Source organism: Eleutherodactylus coqui, chromosome 2 (genome assembly GCF_035609145.1).
Source record: "Eleutherodactylus coqui strain aEleCoq1 chromosome 2, aEleCoq1.hap1, whole genome shotgun sequence".
Lineage (NCBI taxonomy): Eukaryota > Metazoa > Chordata > Amphibia > Anura > Eleutherodactylidae > Eleutherodactylus > Eleutherodactylus coqui.
This window is the reverse complement of record NC_089838.1, coordinates 9,764,923-9,782,957: the sequence shown is the minus strand read 5'-3', so window position 1 is coordinate 9,782,957 and position 18,035 is coordinate 9,764,923. Positions and strand designations below refer to the sequence as shown.

Genomic DNA, 18,035 nt, shown 5'->3' with positions numbered 1-18,035 from the left:
TGCCACCTTTATGCAGATTTTCATGGACTTCACCCACTTAGCGCTCTCTTTTGGGGGACAATCCTGGTATAATGGGACTGCTGGTTCATGTGATGTAGTAGATCAGACATCATTGGGATAAACAGCAATGACACACGGAGGATTATCCATAAGGAGACACAGGGATCACACCCAGAATACAATCACAGCGGATCCCCCACATGTGATCTAGTCATAAGGACAGCGGTCAGATAGGCCGGGCACCAACATATGTGCATTGGGTATAACACCCACAATGTACTGTGAGAGAAGTCCCAATGGTCTCTCCTGCGCCATCCTGCCCTTCTCTCTGTTGTTCGGCTCGTTTTCAATGTCTGAGTCTAAAAAAACGTATAAATATTTCTATTTTTTTCTAATAAAGGGAGAATCAGTTGATTACGCAGAATGCTGTGTGACCGAGTCTATGATCCTTCAAGCAGATCGAACTGAACCCCGTTGGATTCGGAGCACAAGAATATAGCTGTAGCATTCCATCGCACTAACAGCGCACGCATATAATACGCGCAAAAGGTGTCAATGAAAGGACATTGCTTTCACTGCTCCGCTCACGCTTGCCTATATGTTATTGTGTATGTTATGTGCGTAATAAAGAGCGCAGCATGTTCTATTTTACAGCATATAATGCGCATAACAGCCCTATTGTACGGCAGAAATACACTAGGGGACTGAGGCCTCATGGAATCTGGGGGCGGAAAGGGTTCATAGCTTTAATAAAAGGTAGATGGAAATGGTTTGTACTGGATTTAATATATTTTATTTGATGTTATTGGGGGGGGGGGGGTCTAACCTGTTTTTATTATGTCACTCTAGAGTCAGCTATAATATGAGGAGTCTGCTATGGAAGCTGGGAAGTCTGGCGACAGAGAATGATTGGCCAAGAAGATAATGGCAGTGACCTATCAGGAGAGAACGTCTCTGTGAGGCAAAGGCCTAGCAACAGGCTGTGATTGGTGGAGGTTTGAGCGGGAAGAAGAGAGGAGATATGATTAAGTCAAGCTGCAGAATCCTGTCACAGTTTTCCTCACAGCATTCAAGGTTGCCCCGCCCACCCGCCCAGTGTTTTGACGTGATGTGAATGCTTTGTCGAGTCAATTTAAATGGGGGATGTCGCCCGCCTCCTGCGGGTGGACAGAAAGGTTATTAAAAGGACTTTGGTGCTGTAGACTGGAGTATGCAAGTCTACAGGTTATATTATATTTGATTTTATTATATTTGGTAGACTTGAGGTGGAGTCTACATTTTATATATTTTATGATATTTAATATGTTTTAACCCAGTTTAAATAAATGCCGCGGACTTTTAATCCAGATTCAGATTTTGTGTATGTTATTTTCTTGGTAAGATAAAAGATATTTGTAGCCTAAGATTCCAAGTTCTCTATGGGTGCGATCAAAACACAGCGCTTACACAATTACATTCCATATGTATGGCGGTTTTATGTTGCCAGGAGACAGGAGAAGGAAAGTGAAAAAAAGAAGAAACCAGCCAGCCGGCGCAGGACAGCGTGAGTAAAATACGTGTACATGTGCAGGCATAACCGTGTAAGAACATGACAATACGCAGGGATACGCAGTCCCCTACTCCGGGAAAATGGTCAAGTGGGCCTGGCTTTGGTTATAATCACCTGCAGCCCCACCTCATTCATCCCATTGGCTGTCTGATCTACCAATCAGTTTGTCTTTCAGTCCTGTCTCTGGTCAGTTTCTATTATGGTTTCTCCCAATATTGTTATTGAACCATTAAATACCCATAATACAGCATGAAGCGGCTCGGAGAAGGAGGCAGTGAAGGTGTGTAAGTGTCTGATGGGGTCACACAGCTCATAAAAGGACAGCCGCCCGGCCCCATAATCCAGACAGATCCTGACTCTATTACTGGATATAATGTGAGGGAACAGGATCTCTTTACTATCATGTATCACTGAGTACTGATTATTATAAGACCTCCACAAACACCAGGACTTGTTATTATCGCCAATGTATGACTGCTGCCCCCTCCTGCCTATACTGGGGTAACACATCCCCACCATCCACCCCCTGATCTACTGTCCTCCACATCCCAGTAATGTCGTCCTGAGGAGAATCCCCTCCTGCTCATCACCTGATCATGCTGGAATCTCTCTGCTGTTTCTGGACGGTTCTGGTTCTCTTGTGTCCAGGTTGCAGTTTTCCGGTCATCTGATATATGGATATTATTAGCAGCTGTGTTTACATCCAGTAATATGTCTGCAGGACCCTCCACATAGATCCCCCTCCTTATATCTGTTATTATGTCACATAATGTGTGTAATGTGTCTGAGATCACAGCCACATCCAGACCATCTACATCAGGGAGCGGCTCATCATGTCCCGCCGTGTCCCCATCACCTCCATCATGTCCCCTCATGTCCTGAAGATCACACAAGTCCCCAGTGTCTGGTTCCTGTAAGACAGTCAGTGGATCAGTCATGTTACACAGCTCCTCCATGTGTCTCATCTTCCTGGACAGCTCGGCCTTCTGTATTTCCAGCTTCTTCATCATAGCAGAGAGTGAGAGTGACTCTTCCTTCTCCTGCCTGGAGATCTTGCTCAGGACCCTCTTCTCCAGGTGGTCCAGCCATCTCCTTATGTCTCTACACAGGGCAGAGACTCTCTCTGCTTCTCCAGCTGCTTTTTCTTGAGCTTTCCTCCCGCGCTCCTCCAGACTCCGGACTCTTTCCTCAGTCTCCTCCCTCCTTGTGGTCAGTTGCTGGAGAACATTTCTCAGTCTCTCCTTCTTCTTCTCAGAGGCCTCATCCACCATCTCCACCCGATGACCCCGATGTTCTCCGGCCAAACTACAGGACACACAGATACAAGCGGCGTCCTCAGTGCAGTAATATTCTAGGATCTTCTTATGGACAGAACATTTCCTGTTCCCCAGGTTGGCGCTGGGCTCACATAAGACGTGTTCTGCTGACTTGCTGTGAACTCTCAGGTGTTTCTCGCACAGAGAAGTTTCACACAGCAGACAGGATTTGGCAGCCGGTACAGGAGAGTCTCTTATGCAGCACAGTGCATAACGAGGCTGCATGGGACTAGGGGCGGGGCTTAAAGTAATAGCGAGCTAGATAGGGGGGAGGAGCTAAGTAGGGAAGCAGGAAGGAGAAGACAGGAAGAAAACCAGAAAGAGAAGAAGCGTGGAAGAGAGAGGACGGAGTCGGGCAAGACGCCAGAAAGGACAAGAGGACTGAAATCTGAAGGCAAGAAAGAAGAGAGGAAGAGGAGAGAAGGAGCAGACGTTTGGACAGCAGAGGTCGGGAGACTTTGCAAGAAGCCAAAGAAATCGGGAGACGGCGGGAAAGTGAGGAAGAAAGCCAACATGGAGGACCTGAGGGCACAGATACAAGCGGCGGTCATGCAGGACGGCTCCGGCTGGTTAGAAGAGCTGCTGTCGAACTGCAGAACGGCCGCAGGAGCGGCGGAGCCAGAGGAATCCGGAGCGCAACAAAGCGAAGCCAGCGGCGCCCAGCCGGAGCCAGAGGAGCAGTTGCGGGGACGACCGCAACGAAGAAAGCAGCCGCCAGCGAGGCTCAGCCCGAGCCCAGCGACCAAGCGCCGAGGACAGAGGAACAGTCGGGGAGAAGAGAGAGCGGCGGGAGCCGCGAACATCGGAGACAAGATGGCGCCGAGTTCAAATCGGGCGGCGGGAAAGCGGCCCGCCACGAGGCAGCGCTTACCGCCGGCGAGCGGGTGCAGTAAAGAGGCGATGCAGCAGCCGGAAGCAGCAGCAGGCTCCACAGCGAGAGAGCGGCGCGCGTCTGGGCGCAGGACTGCGCAGAGAGGGAGAGGTGAGCCGGGATTAGAGCCACAAGAAAGAGGGAACACGCGGGAAGGGCGCGTACCCCATCATGGCGGCAGCTCACCACTACTAGAGCGCGGCGCAGCACAGAATAGGCGGGAGAGGGAGCAGAGAGGGGGGGGGGAGGTAGAAAGGGGAAAACAACACAGGCATCGGCCCCCTTTAGCACCCCCACCAGCAGCGCTGCAAGCAGCCCTGGCCCCGCTGCTTTAACCCCGCAAAGGAGCCAAAGGGAGGGGGTTAGTTCAGTTTCGGGGTCACGTAGCCCGACCCCTGTGCCCCATACATCTAGACGCCCGGACCATCGGCATAACAAGTCCGCTTACTACAGCGGGAATAGAGTGGAGGCTTCCCTATATAGGGGGCAGCGGGAGGCGGAATATTACACCCAAAGGCCAAAGGTACACGCTCCACAGTTACCACTAGCAGCTTCGGCCATACAGCGCCGTTGTTATGTCAACCCACGGTACCTAGACCCGCTGCTTCAGGAAACACTGGGTTACTCTTCCCAAACGTCCGATAATCGTGCCAGCAGTAGCCGCCAAGGGCAGGGCGCTAGGCGTAGGCAAAGGGATAGAACCAGAGCGCTAAGACAGGAGGCCAGGCGTTCCAGGCAATTAGAGCAGGCAAGCAGAGCTTCCAGTAGCAGCAGCTGCAGGGCGCGAGGAGTCAGTAGGACAGATAGAGGCAGTTCAGAAGAGGAGACACGGCACTCAGAAGATCAACGCCAGCTGCTTCACTCACAATCAAGGCAACATGGGAAAGACCACAGTAACAACAGGAGTCAAGGCCACTTGCAAGGACGGTCAAGCAGACACCAGCCTGGAGTGGCGCCACAGCAAAGGGCGCAGGAGGCTACGCGCACAGGTAGTCGGCAGCCCACGCCTGACCACAGGATTCGTAGGAGGGAGACAGCTGGGACATCACCCTTGGCATCGCCGGAGGTCGGTCGAGCTGGTGAGTTATCATTGCATAATGCTTGGTGTAATGTTATGGATCCCGCAAAAGGTGCGGATAAGCAGGATTTGGTCACGGTGTTAAAGTCATTGTTGAGCAAGGTTGATTCGCAAGAAGGGCTTTTAGTGTCCTGTGGTTCACCAGGGGGCAGAGGCCCGCCTGTGAGTAATGTTTCTGGAAGCTCAACATGGTGTACGGATGGTGACCCAACGGACGGTTTAAGTTACGCTGATTCGATGTTTTGTGGTGTTGCCCCGCTAGGGGTAGGTTTGGCTGACGATATGGTGGAAAAGATTGCAAAAGGTTTATATGTGGATATCTGGTCCTTACTGTCAGCGGACCATGTTATGGTAGATAAGGAACGGTTGTCAGAACGTGGTGCGGAGAAAAAGCCTAAAATCGCCAAGATGTTTGGGAATTGGCTTCAAGCATATTTGGTGTTGGCTCACGTAGCGTGTCAGCATCAGCCGAGTAAAGGACCGGAGTTGATGGTCTATTTAAATACTATTTACAGCGCCTACAAGCTGCACGGTGGGTCAGCTTGGTGGCGCTATGATGAGGATTACAGACGGCGGGTATCAGGAATGAGCCACATAAGCTGGGCCACAAAAGCAACTGATGTGTGGATACAGCTTATTCTGGCGCAAAGGCCCGCCAGGGCGTCCTTTCCTACGGGAGCCGCGGGAGGCGGGCAACAGCCCTCCGCGGCTGCTCAGAGACCCAATGGCTCATGTTGGCTCTACAACGAGGGCCATTGCAGGTTTTACGCCACCTGCAAATTCCGACACGAGTGCTCGGTTTGCGGGGGCCAGCATGCAGCAGTTCGCTGCTTCAAAAAACAGAGAGCGTCTGCCGCAGTGGGTAGTGCCGGTGGAGCACCGAACCCCGGTGAAAAGCCGGGTCCTGGATCAGTGGTTAGACAGATACCACATGAAACAGGCGGCAAGAATTCTTAAAGACGGTTTTTCGGTTGGTTTTGTTATTCCGTTTGCGTTTTCCCCCGCGTCGATGTTTGCCCCTAACCTGAAATCGGCGTTAGATAATATCCAATTAGTCAAAGAAAAGTTGATTAAAGAAGTGGAGCTGGGCCGTATGGCCGGCCCTTTCGAAGTGCCGCCTTTTACGAATTTGCGAGTGTCCCCCTTGGGTTTGGTACCCAAGAAGGAAACCGGGAAATTTCGTTTAATACATCACCTTTCCTTTCCAGCCGGAGATTCAGTTAACGACGGAATATCTAAAGGCAACAGTTTCGTATACGTCGTTCGATTCGGCGGTCCGCTTGGTAAGGGCGGCGGGTAAAGGAGCTCTTTTAGCAAAGACGGACATTGAGTCCGCCTTTCGATTGTTACCAGTCCATCCCGATTGCTTCCACCTCCTGGGATGTCGGGTGGACAGTCAATTTTTTATAGACATGTGTCTGCCGATGGGATGCTCTATTTCATGCTATTATTTCGAACTGTTTAGTTCCTTTTTGGAGTGGTTACTTAGGTATGAGACGGGCATCTCATCGGTGATACATTACTTAGATGATTTTTTGTTCGTCGGCTCTGAGAACTCGGGTGATTGTGTATTTTTGCTTAAAACTTTCCAGTCCCTTATGCTGCGGGTGGGGGTCCCGTTGTCAGAAGAGAAAACGGTGGGCCCCGTAACCCGGATCACATTCCTGGGAATCGAGATCGACTCTGAGGACATGATGTTTAGGTTACCAGCGGAAAAAGTAGCGAGGTTACACCAGACAGTCAATGAAATTGCCAGCTGCAAGAAAGTCACGCTGCGGCAGATTCAGAGGCTGGCAGGTTTGCTTAATTTCGCGTGTAAAGTCATCCCTATGGGGCGGGTTTTCTCAAGAAGATTGACGTTAGCTATGGCGGGGGTTCGGGAACCTCACCATTTCGTGCGAGTAACACAAGGGATGAGAGCGGATTTACACATATGGAAAGTGTTTTTGCAATCCTTCAATGGGCAAGTGATGTGCCCAAAGGAGGAGGTTACGGGTAGCGATATATGTGTGTTTGCGGACGCGGCCGGGTCGGGAGGTTTTGGCGTCATCCTTAATAACCATTGGTGCAAGGAAACCTGGCCGCTGAGTTGGGTGCTTAGAAAATGGACCATGAACGTGACACTATTGGAATTTTTTCCACTGGTGGTAGCGTTGGAATTGTGGAATGCAGAGCTTCAGGACCGCAAGGTCTGTTTTTGGTCAGATAATGTGGCTGTGGTACAGGTGATCAACAGGCAGACCTCGGCTTCTCCACCTGTGTTGGCGTTGTTGAGACATGCGGTTTTGAGATGCCTCATTCACAGATGGAGGCGTTCAGGGAACGGCACCCACAGGCGGAGGCCGAGGGGGTCCGATGCCCTCCTCACTTATGGAATCTGGTCGAGCAGAGTTGTTGAAGCTGGTGGAGGCATCGGTCACGGGCGCGACTTGGAAGAGTTACAATTCCATATGGTCAGATTGGATAGCGTTGGCAGGTGGTTGCGTGGTCGGCGGTGAAAGGGCGCGGGCGGCCACGCTAGATATGTTGTTAGCTTTGCGGAACAAGCGGCGGTCGGTCGGAGCAGCTAAAAAATATTTAGCGGGTGGCGTGGCCAAGCGGATGGCGGGATAAGCCGCACTTTGGACGGGCTCCCGCGTCGCCTACCTTTCCTGCAGCCCTGAGGCACCGGTGAGCGGCAGTAAAGAAGAGCAGCGTAGCCCATGGGGAAGAGAAGACCCACCCGATCGCAGTCCGGTACTCCGGTCAGCAGAAGCGGCGGAATGGAGCGTTATCTCGGCGGAGCGGGGGAGGCGACTGTGAGGAGCAAGATGGCGCCGGCACCAGCAGAAGCGCGGGAGGCAGATCACCTCCTGCACTCATCAGCGGCTCGGCATGCCAGAGAAGGCGCCCTGCAGATGCCAGACAAGGGGGAACTAGCAGAAGGCAGAGCAGCAAGAGGAGCAAGCAAAACGGACTTCTCCCCACAAGAACAGCTGGAGCAGAGAGGAGGCACACAGACCGAGGGTGCAGTGAGTACTCCGGGCAGCAGCCCCTGCACACAGCACAGCACACCCTCCCCTACAGCACAGGCATACATGGCTGATAGGAGTGATAGCCCCTCATGGACACCCTCACATATGCCTAATACCATGGCTAGCCCACCCCCTGAAGAGAATAGAAGCTCTCCACATGATGTAGGAGATGAGGAGTGGAAACGCCATATAATGGCGATACCGACAAAAAATGAACTGACTGAACTGTTTCATAAGTTTGAATCTTCCAACAAACAAGTATTAGACAGCATTCGTTCAGATATGCAGCACCTTGGCCACAGAATAGTGCAAATAGAAGACACTCAGGAGGGCACGGCAGCTATACTAGAAACCCACAGACAGGCTATACAAGCCCAGGCCGATCAGATTACAGGTCTTATCATGCATATTGACGACCTGGAAAATCGGAACCGCCGAAATAATATACGAATACGGGGCCTGCCAGAGGAGGTTGAGAGCCAGCAGCTTGAGGAGTGGGCACAGACTTTTTTTCAACAACTACTAAAACGGTCAACGGAGAATCCAGTGGAGATAGACCGAATTCACAGAGCCTTGGGGCCCAGGGCCACAGACCCCAATAGGCCAAGAGATATCATATGCAGAGTGCATTTCTATAAAGACAAAGATGCAATCATTAAAAAAGCCAGAGAAAGAGGAGACCTGTACCATAATGGAAAGCCCATCATATTCCTCCAAGATCTGGCACGCCACACCCTGCGAATGAGAGGAGCCCTCAGACCTCTTTTAACAGCCCTGAAAGCACAGGGGACCCCATATAGATGGGGATTCCCCTTTTCACTGTCCGCCACAAAAGATGGGAAAACAGCTGTTTTCCGCAACATGGATGACCTACTGAACTTTCTAGGAACTTTGCAGCTACCAATGGTCGCCCTTCCTGATTGGCCCATGGTTCCAACGGCCCTAGCACCCACAGCGCAAGAACAGTGGCAGACCATGCAACCAAAAGCACAGAGAGATAAAAGAACCCGCACAGACAGGAACACCTGAACCTATGGGAGCAAACTTTAGGATGACATACTGCCTCCCTTTTGACCCCTCGTAACATCAGTCCAGAACATCCAAGAGACACTAACCCTTTCATCTGTACCTCGGTTGCTCCACGAACAGAAGCAGAGACAAAACGAACATATATCCCATAAGCCACTGAAGTTGGGCCCTGGGAAAAACGGAGCGGGAGTCCACACACCGAGGCGGAAAGGATATGGGACTCTAGGGACTGACTCTGAGTTAAAGAGATCAGACTTATGAGACGCTTATTAAGTTAATAGTTACTAATTGAGGATGCAGATTGTTCTTTTCTCACCTCCCTTTTTTTTTTTTTTCTTTTCTCTCCGCTCTCTAATGATACGTCTCACTAACCCCGACCTTAACTTCCTTCTCCATTTTCAGACTCTTAAATATAGAACGCCACCATACGCTCCCTGGTGCCTCGGGGAATATCCTTTAAGGCCTCAAATAGGGGCCAGCAACAACAAACATATGTTAGATACATGGGTGGGGGACACGGGGGTTCGGAACACCTCCTTCCGGTACCTCCTTGCTCCCCACACACAGGGTGACCATTCGCACTGTTGCGAAAGCTGGCAAGCTCAAGCTAGCAATTCACCCAGCAAGCATGCGCAACTGCTATGCGCTGCGCAAGGCTTCAACAAACAAGCCTTTCTCACCTTTCTCTTTTCTCTCCCTCTCTACGGGCTTTTTCAAGCCTAACACAACGCCGCCTTCCCGCACACCCGTTTTACACCCACCTATCCACTCCCGACCTCAGCTGAGACACCTCATATCCCAATCAGATGGCTGACATCACCTTTAGCACTTTTAACGCCAGGGGGTTAAACAAACCGGCCAAGAGGGGGCAGATCATGGACCATTTCCACCGTCGAAAGACAATGATAATCTTCCTACAGGAAACACACTTCCAGGAATCCAAAGTACCGAAATGTAGGTACCGTCATTACACATCGTGGTACCATAGCACACATCCGACGAAAAAAACAGGAGGCACTTCTATAGCAATACATAAAAGTTTACCACATAAGCTGCTGGCCTCCGAGATAGACAAGAACGGGAGATATCTATTCTTAAAAATCCAAGTAAATGCTGAAATCTTTACATTGGCTAACGTTTATTTCCCTAACCTAGGCCAGAAAAGCTTTGAAACCCGAACGCTGAAGGCTCTGGCGACCTTTGCGAACGGGTCCAATATCATCATGGGAGGCGACTTTAACCTCTGCATGGATCCGGCTCGTGACTCCTCGGGGGGTAAGTCGGAGGCTTCCCCCACAACAACGCACAGACTCAAAACAGATCTAGCTAGCCTTAGATTGGTAGACTTGTGGAGGACACTCCACCCTAGAGATAGGGACTATAGCTTTCACTCACTAGCACACAACAGTTATCACAGACTAGACTACCTTTATATATCACATAGCCTACTAGACAGAAAACCTTCCTCATCCATAGGCTCCTTTGTGTGGTCGGACCATGCTCCAGTCTGGGGATCATTGGGGACAGGACAGAGGAATAAATAGAGCCCAGAATGGCGCTTAAATGACAACCTACTGGACGACGTGGTATGTCTACAAGAAATACAGCTGGCAATAGACTCCTTTATAGCCAACCATGCTACAGATACAACCGCAGCCCCTGTGAAGTGGGAAGCCCTCAAGTGCGTATTACGGGGAATCTTTATATCGCACGGATCCAGAATTAAAAAGCTGAGGTCCACCAAACTAGAGGTCCTATTGACCCACTTAAACACACTTGAGTCAACAAATAAAGCGACACCCGCTGCAGACACTGCAGCAGAGATCTCGGCGACTAGAACAAACATCCTTAATATATTGGAGCAAACCTCTCTCTGCCAACGTGACAGAGCTAGAGAAAGGTTCTATGAATATGGGGACAAGTGCGGTAAGGGACTGGCTAGAGCATTAAATCCTAGACCACCTCAAACCTACGTCTTCACTATAGATAAACCAGGAGAGGGATTGGTCCACGACAATACCAGGATCCTCGAGAGCTTTCACGCATATTATCAGAAATTGTATAATTTAGATAAAGAACAGAACAACACTGAAGGGGATCATAGGAAGGAGAGAGAGACATACATAGCAACCCATGCCCCTAAGAAAATATCCCACGAAGACACGATGGCATTAGAGACTGATTTTACAATGCAGGACTTGGAAGAGGCGGTCGGGTCATTGAAAATCGGTAAAAGCCCAGGCCCAGACGGGTTTACACCCCGCTTTTATAAGACATGTATAGGACGCCTGGCCCCCCTAATGTTGGAAGCATTCAACACAGTTTCTAGAGCATCCCCCTTTCCGGCGCAGGCGCTGCAGGCGGTTATAACAGTCCTTCCAAAGCCTGGGAAAGACCCGACTAATTGTGGGAGTTACAGGCCAATATCGCTTCTAAATGTTGATACTAAATTGTTTGCTAAAATGTTAGCGAGCCGCCTGGAGCGCCACATACCAACCCTGATACACGGGGACCAAGTGGGATTTGTCCCCGGAAGGGAGGCAGGGGACAGTACAATCCGTACATTGGCACTCATATCGAGGGCCGCAAAGGCGGATACCCCACTCTGCCTTCTTTCGGTCGATGCCGAGAAGGCCTTTGACAGAGTGGACTGGGGTTTTCTGGAGGCAACGTTAAAACAGATAGGGCTGGGCACAAGGTTCCTAGAGTGGATAATGGCACTTTATAATAATCCGTCAGCAAGAATACGAGTTAATGGGAAATTATCCAATCAGGTCCAGATTAGGAACGGCACGAGGCAGGGCTGTCCCCTGTCTCCCTTTCTTTACATCATTGTGATGGAGACCCTGGCCAACGCTCTTAGAACCAATTCCGACATTCGGGGAATGCAGGTGGTCACAAGCGAGCAGAAAGTCGCCCTTTATGCTGACGATCTGCTACTCTACATATCAAACCCAAGGATAGCCTTACCCAATATTTTAGAAGAGTTTCGGAGATTCGGCCGCCTCTCCAATTTTAAGGTAAATTTAAGTAAATCGGAAATTTTGAATATTAACATACCTGACAATGAGGAGAGGGATTTGGGAAGTGCCTTCCCGTTCAGATGGAAAAAAAACGGGATCAAATACTTAGGCATAACAATTACGCCAGACATAAAGGATCTATTCCAAACAAATTATAAACCACTCCTAGTAAAGCTCGAAAAGGATCTAGAGGGGTGGCGGGCAGTATCCCTCTCCTGGTTTGGCAGGATTAGTTCCATAAAAATGAATGTCCTCTCTAGGCTATTATACGTCCTCCAAACCATTCCCATCAGACTCCCAGGGGCCTACTTAAAGGGGTTGTCCCGAGGCAGCAAGTGGGTCTATACACTTCTGCATGGCCATAATAATGCACTTTGTAATGTACATTGTGCATTAATTATGAGCCATACAGAAGTTATAAAAAGTTTTATACTTACCTGCTCCATTGCTGGCGTCCTCGTCTCCATGGTGCCGACTAATTTTCGCCCTCCGATGGCCAAATTAGCCGCGCTTGCGCAGTCCGGGTCTTCTCCTCTTCTCTATGGGGCTCCGTGTAGCTCCGTGTAGCTCCGCCCCGTCACGTGCCGATTCCAGCCAATCAGGAGGCTGGAATCGGCTATGGACCGCACAGAAGCCCTGCGGTCCATGAAGACAGAGGATCCCGGCGGCCATCTTCAGCAGGTGAGTATGAAGACGCCGGACCGCCGGGATTCAGGTAAGCGCTGTGCGGGTGGTTTTTTTAACCCCTGCATCGGGGTTGTCTCGCGCCGAACGGGGGGGGGGTTAAAAAAAAACAAAACCCGTTTCGGCGCGGGACATCTCCTTTAAGTAAAATAAGGAAACTAATAATGAGATTTATCTGGGGCGACAAAAGACCGAGACGTAGTTGGAGGGCCCTGACCGGCCCCAGGGAGAGTGGAGGAATGGGGATTCCCAATATCGCACTCTACTACAAAGCATCACTGACTAGAAGGGTACTGGAAATAGTGCGGAGTAGATCCCAGAAACGTTGGGCGTCAGCAGAACAAGACTCAGTCCCATACAGGGGACACGGCCTAATCTGGATACCAGGAAATGGGAAACATAAAAGTATGGGACTGTCCCCATTTATGGAAGAAATACTGACAGCATGGGTGGGACCCGCAACAAAGGCAGGTTTGATAAAGAGACCAGGACCACTGACCCCACTGGTGGGAAATATAGACCTCCCAACATTTTACAACGGCTCCCCGGTAGCAAACCTCTTGGTGAGTGACCAGACAGAGGAAATCCCTAGAATCAAAAACATGCTTGGGGGAAACGGAATAAAAACACTAGGAGAGATTCTGGAAGGCAGGGACGCACCAGCTGGAGCATGGTTCCAATACTTCCAAATATGCCACTACATTAGGACACTAGGGGGACCGACATTGCTGGGAACAGGCACGACATCCTTCGAAAACAAATTTATACTTAACAAAACAGTAAAGGGTAGGGTATCAGAGCTATATCAATTCTTACTAGCAGAGAATAGCCAAAGAAATGGAGCTGTGCTGGAAAGAGAATGGGAAAAGGAGCTCGGACGCTCTTCCCCCGAGGAGTCATGGAGGAGAGCCTACACGCTAACACATAAAATTATCATTTCAAGCAAGCTACAGGAGCTAAATTATAAGATTCTGACAAGGTGGTACAGGACCCCCGCTGGGCTTGCCAGAGCCTTCCCACAATATCCAGACGCCTGCTGAAGATGCTTAAAAGAAAAAGGTACCTTCATCCATATCTGGTGGTCGTGCTCATTGATCTGCCCCCTCTGGCAAGAGGTTGGTGAACTCTACTCATGGGTGAGTAGACAAAATATAAAACTGACACCTGAAGTAGCGCTATTGTCGATGTTCCCTGGTCCCCTGACACGAGTCAAAAAATCGCTATTACGATTTTTTGTCATAGCCATGCGCCAAATAATTCCCAGGAGATGGAAATCCCCATCACCCCCCACAAGAGTGATGTGGATTGAAGCATTAGATAACATCCAACACATGGAAGAAACATGTGCAAGGGATGAGATGAGGCATAGCAAATATCTGTCAACCTGGTCCATGTGGATCACTCTCCGTAACACACCAGAGATGTCGACGTGGGTCACAAATGGCAATACACCCCCCCACTCCCCCACTGATAAACCCAATCAGCTAACCAAAATTAAGTCTCAAAATCTGTGATGGTTATCTCAAGGGTAAATAGGTCGGACTCCTCCCCCCCCCCCCCATCCTTCCTTATCCTTTCTTCTTCCCCTCTTCTCTATCCTTCTCATTTCTAGAATTCTAAATAATAAATGTTGTTATTTTTTATAGATAGTTAATGCCAAGGAAGTTATACTAAGACAAGTTTATTCATCTATCCGGTTTAAGGTCTTGGTATACAAAGTTGACATAAAATAGTAATGTGATGTTATCGGATAATATTTGGTGTCATCAAATGTTGAATGAACAGTTTTCAAAAAATAAAAAACACATTTTGAACCATAAAAAATATTTAGCGGGAGTAGCATTTTTGCTTAAACTAAATGGTAAGACGGACGTTACAAAAGAGTTTATTTTTCGCCAGATAATTCGCGGTTGGAGAAAAGATAAGACGCAGATTGACAGACGTCGGCCCATTACGTTTTCCATTTTAATTAAGTTATTAGAGTTGTTAGAAAGCGTGTGCGTTAATAGTTCGGAAGCGTTGTTGTTTAGAGCGGCTTTTTCGGTGGCGTTTTTCGCGGCTCTACGGATTGGAGAGCTTGTACCGGCGAGTAAAAATAAGCCTGGCGGCTTGCGACATAACGACGTTATTTGCTCGGGTGAGTCGTTACGAATATGTATCAGGAAGTCCAAGACGGACATTTATGGAAGAGGCGAGTGGATAGCTATTAACAGCCTTGGATCCAAGTGGTGCCCGGTAAGCACGGTACGGGATTACATGAGCTCGCGTAATATCGGCGGCCAATTTTTCGTGCACGAAGCGGGCGCCTCCCTCACCCGGTTCCAGTTTACGGCGGTTTTTCGTTCAGCTTTACGTACAGCAGGTTTGGAGGTGGCTGAGTTCGGTACGCATTCGTTTAGGATAGGTACGGCAACCATGGCAGAAGCACATGGTATGCAGGAAGATGATTTAAAACGGTTGGGTAGATGGAAGTCGCAGGCATATAAATCATACATTAGACCGGACTTAGTATTATAAGAACGCGAAGATGGTATGATTTGGCCAGAAATGGCGTTTTTTCGGTTAGTTGGTATGGTGGTTTTTGTTTCTTTGTTTTTTATGTGTTGCAGCTGCAGAGCCGTGGAGAGTTTGGGTCATTGGACATTCATTTGTGTATTGGGCCGAAAGGAGGGCAGCAACTCAGCCATTTGGAAGGAATTAAGGAATGATGGACACAGTGGTAAATTGGCACGGGATTCGAGGCCTACAATGGCCAAGGTTGCTGCAGATCGTGACGGAGATCAGCAGTGGACCCCCCGGCGAGTTATTTTGGTCGTGCACGCCGGGGGGAACGACCTAGGAAAAGTGAAAATGGGCGATCTTCTCGTCCTAATAAAACAGGACTTGCTCCGCTTTCGGGAGTGTTTCCAAGAATCCGTACTGGTGTGGTCGGATATTATCGCTAGGAGATGCTGGAGGGGAGCAAAGAACCCCGAGGCGATCAAAAATGTGAGGAAAGTAATCAACCAGAGGATTTCGAGATTCGTGCAATCCCTGGGAGGGATTGCTATACGCCATTGGGAGTTGGAGGACAGAGAGAGAGGCGCGCTGAGGGATGATGGAGTACACTTGAATGACGTGGGATTGGACACGTTTTTGTCGGGACTGCAGGACGGCGTGGAAGCTGCTTTGGCTCGGGTCCGTGGGGTGGGGCGGAATGCGCCGTAGGAGATACGGCGCATGCCGCGTGGCCTGAACTTTCCATGCTGGATAGGAGGAAGGTTTACAAGCCCAAGGAAAGCGGGCTTACAAACGTCCTGTGGAACAGTGAAAGTTAAAATCAGTTAAATTAAGCGGGTTGTAGCATGGGAAGGGTTATGGAGTTAAAATAGTTAAAATAGTAGAGGTTAATTCTTTAATAAAAGCTGTGGCCTACCCCACATTTTACACACAAGAAGTCTCTGGGTAAGTTTTTGTTAGATGGTTAAGGGAGCGTCAGTCAGGTTGATGCCCCCAGTCTCTTATGCAGCACAGTGCATAACGAGGCTGCATGGGACTGGGGGCGGGGCTTAAAGTAATAGCGAGCTAGATAGGGGGGAGGAGCTAAGTAGGGAAGCAGGAAGGAGAAGACAGGAAGAAAACCAGAAAGAGAAGAAGCGTGGAAGAGAGAGGACGGAGCCGGGCAAGACGCCCACCCACCCGCCCATGAGATGGGTGAAGAAAGATTTTTTAGGACTTTATGCGTTCGGAAGTCGTCACAGCTGTGGTTGGCCTGAACTTTCCATGCTGGATAGGAGGAAGATTTACAAGCCCAAGGAAAGCGGACTTACAAACGTCCTGTGGAACAGTGAAAGTTAAAATCAGTTAAATTAAGCGGGTTGTAGCATGGGAAGGGTTATGGAGTTAAAATAGTTAAAATAGTAGAGGTTAATTCTTTAATAAAAGCTGTGGCCTACCCCACATTTTACACACAAGAAGTCTCTGGGTAAGTTTTTGTTAGATGGTTAAGGGAGCGTCAGTCAGGTTGATGCCCCCAGTCCACACAGTAAGTGCAGAAGATCTCGGCTTCCGTCTGTGTCGGAGGAGTAATCAGGAAGTTCTCCATGATGTTACGCAGAGCTAAGCATCTCATCAGTGCTGGCCGCTCCTGAGACTCCTCTCTGCATTCAGGACAGGAATAAACTCCTGACTCCTCCTGTGTATCCAGCACAAGATGAATACAGACCCGGCAGAAGTTGTGTCCACATCTCAGCATTACAGGATCTGTATAAGTGCTCAGACAGATGGAGCAGAGCAGCTCGTCTCTCACAGCAGCAGACGCCATGGCTGACAGAGGAAGAGAGAAACGAAACTACTACTTCCTGATGCACATAGACCTATGAGCAAGTTTTTTTTTGTTGACTACAGGGCGGGGCTGCACGGCACAAGATCACTATTAACCTGTTAATGATCTTCTGTGTGTGAACGAGAACTACAGGACGCACGGCGTAGGTAAGTATTCAATTTTTTATTTACATTTTTTAAATGTAATGCAGCTAGCGCTTATTTTCAGGGTATGGCTTATATTTAAAGCCTTCCCGAAAAATCTGGGTAGGGCTTATTTTCTGAGTAGGTCTTATCTTCAGGAAAACGAGGTAGATTCTTTCTGCTGTATATTTAGGGCCTACATTGTGGTTACATATAAAGCACTGGGTTGTTACTTGCAGTAAATTCCTCTGTTATTCCTCTCTTTTAAAAAGAAATTCAATAGAAATCTACTGAAAATAAAGAATTTACAGCAGAGATAAGAGAAGAGATTCACCAAGATCCAAATTCATGAAGAAATCAGACCTCTGAGAGGTTCATGAATTATCTTGTTTGTAGAATGCAGCAGGTTTATGTGTATTGGATGGCTGCAGCCATGAAAGGGTTAATGTCTGGAAAGTGTATCATTTTGTCTGGTGTGGTATAAAAGTATAGTCATGTGATGCGTGGTAAGGCTGCCCCTGTTTAGCTTTCTGTTTGGGCAGTCATGTTCAGTCTGTCGGTCTGCTGCGGCTGTTGCTGTTGTCCAGGCCAGAGAGAAAAAGAGAGAGAGTCGATGTAGGACTCAGTCTGCCTGAGTAAGAGAACCGGATGATTAGAAAATGGATGAGTCCATGAGAGAGGTGGTCCGTTGTTCCCGCCTGGGCCTAGCCTTGTAGTGGAACTCCCGTTAGCTTCTATCTCTAGAAAGAAGCGAATGTACCCGGACTGGAAGAAACGAGTAGAAACCGCATGAGTCTGGAGAGGGAGAGAGGAACAAGCGAGAGAAATATAAGTGACTGGCAGGAGACAGAGAGAGAGTTGCCGGGAGAGACAGAACTGACAGATCATTGGGACTGTGGTTGAGTAATGCCCGAGGGTCCTCCCTGATCCAGCACTGTTCTCACAGAGTGTTTACTAGTTAAGTCTGTTGTATTGTTGTTTGTCTAAAAATACTTAAGTCAACGAGCAGAACTGAATGTTACTGG

At 49.1% G+C, this 18,035-nt stretch overlaps 1 pseudogene; it reads right to left on the bottom strand.

The window, feature by feature from the left end:
- Nucleotides 1-1,720: 1,720 nt before the first annotated feature.
- On the bottom strand, nucleotides 1,721-16,867 carry LOC136609896 (E3 ubiquitin/ISG15 ligase TRIM25-like; annotated as a pseudogene).
- Nucleotides 16,868-18,035: the final 1,168 nt, after the last annotated feature.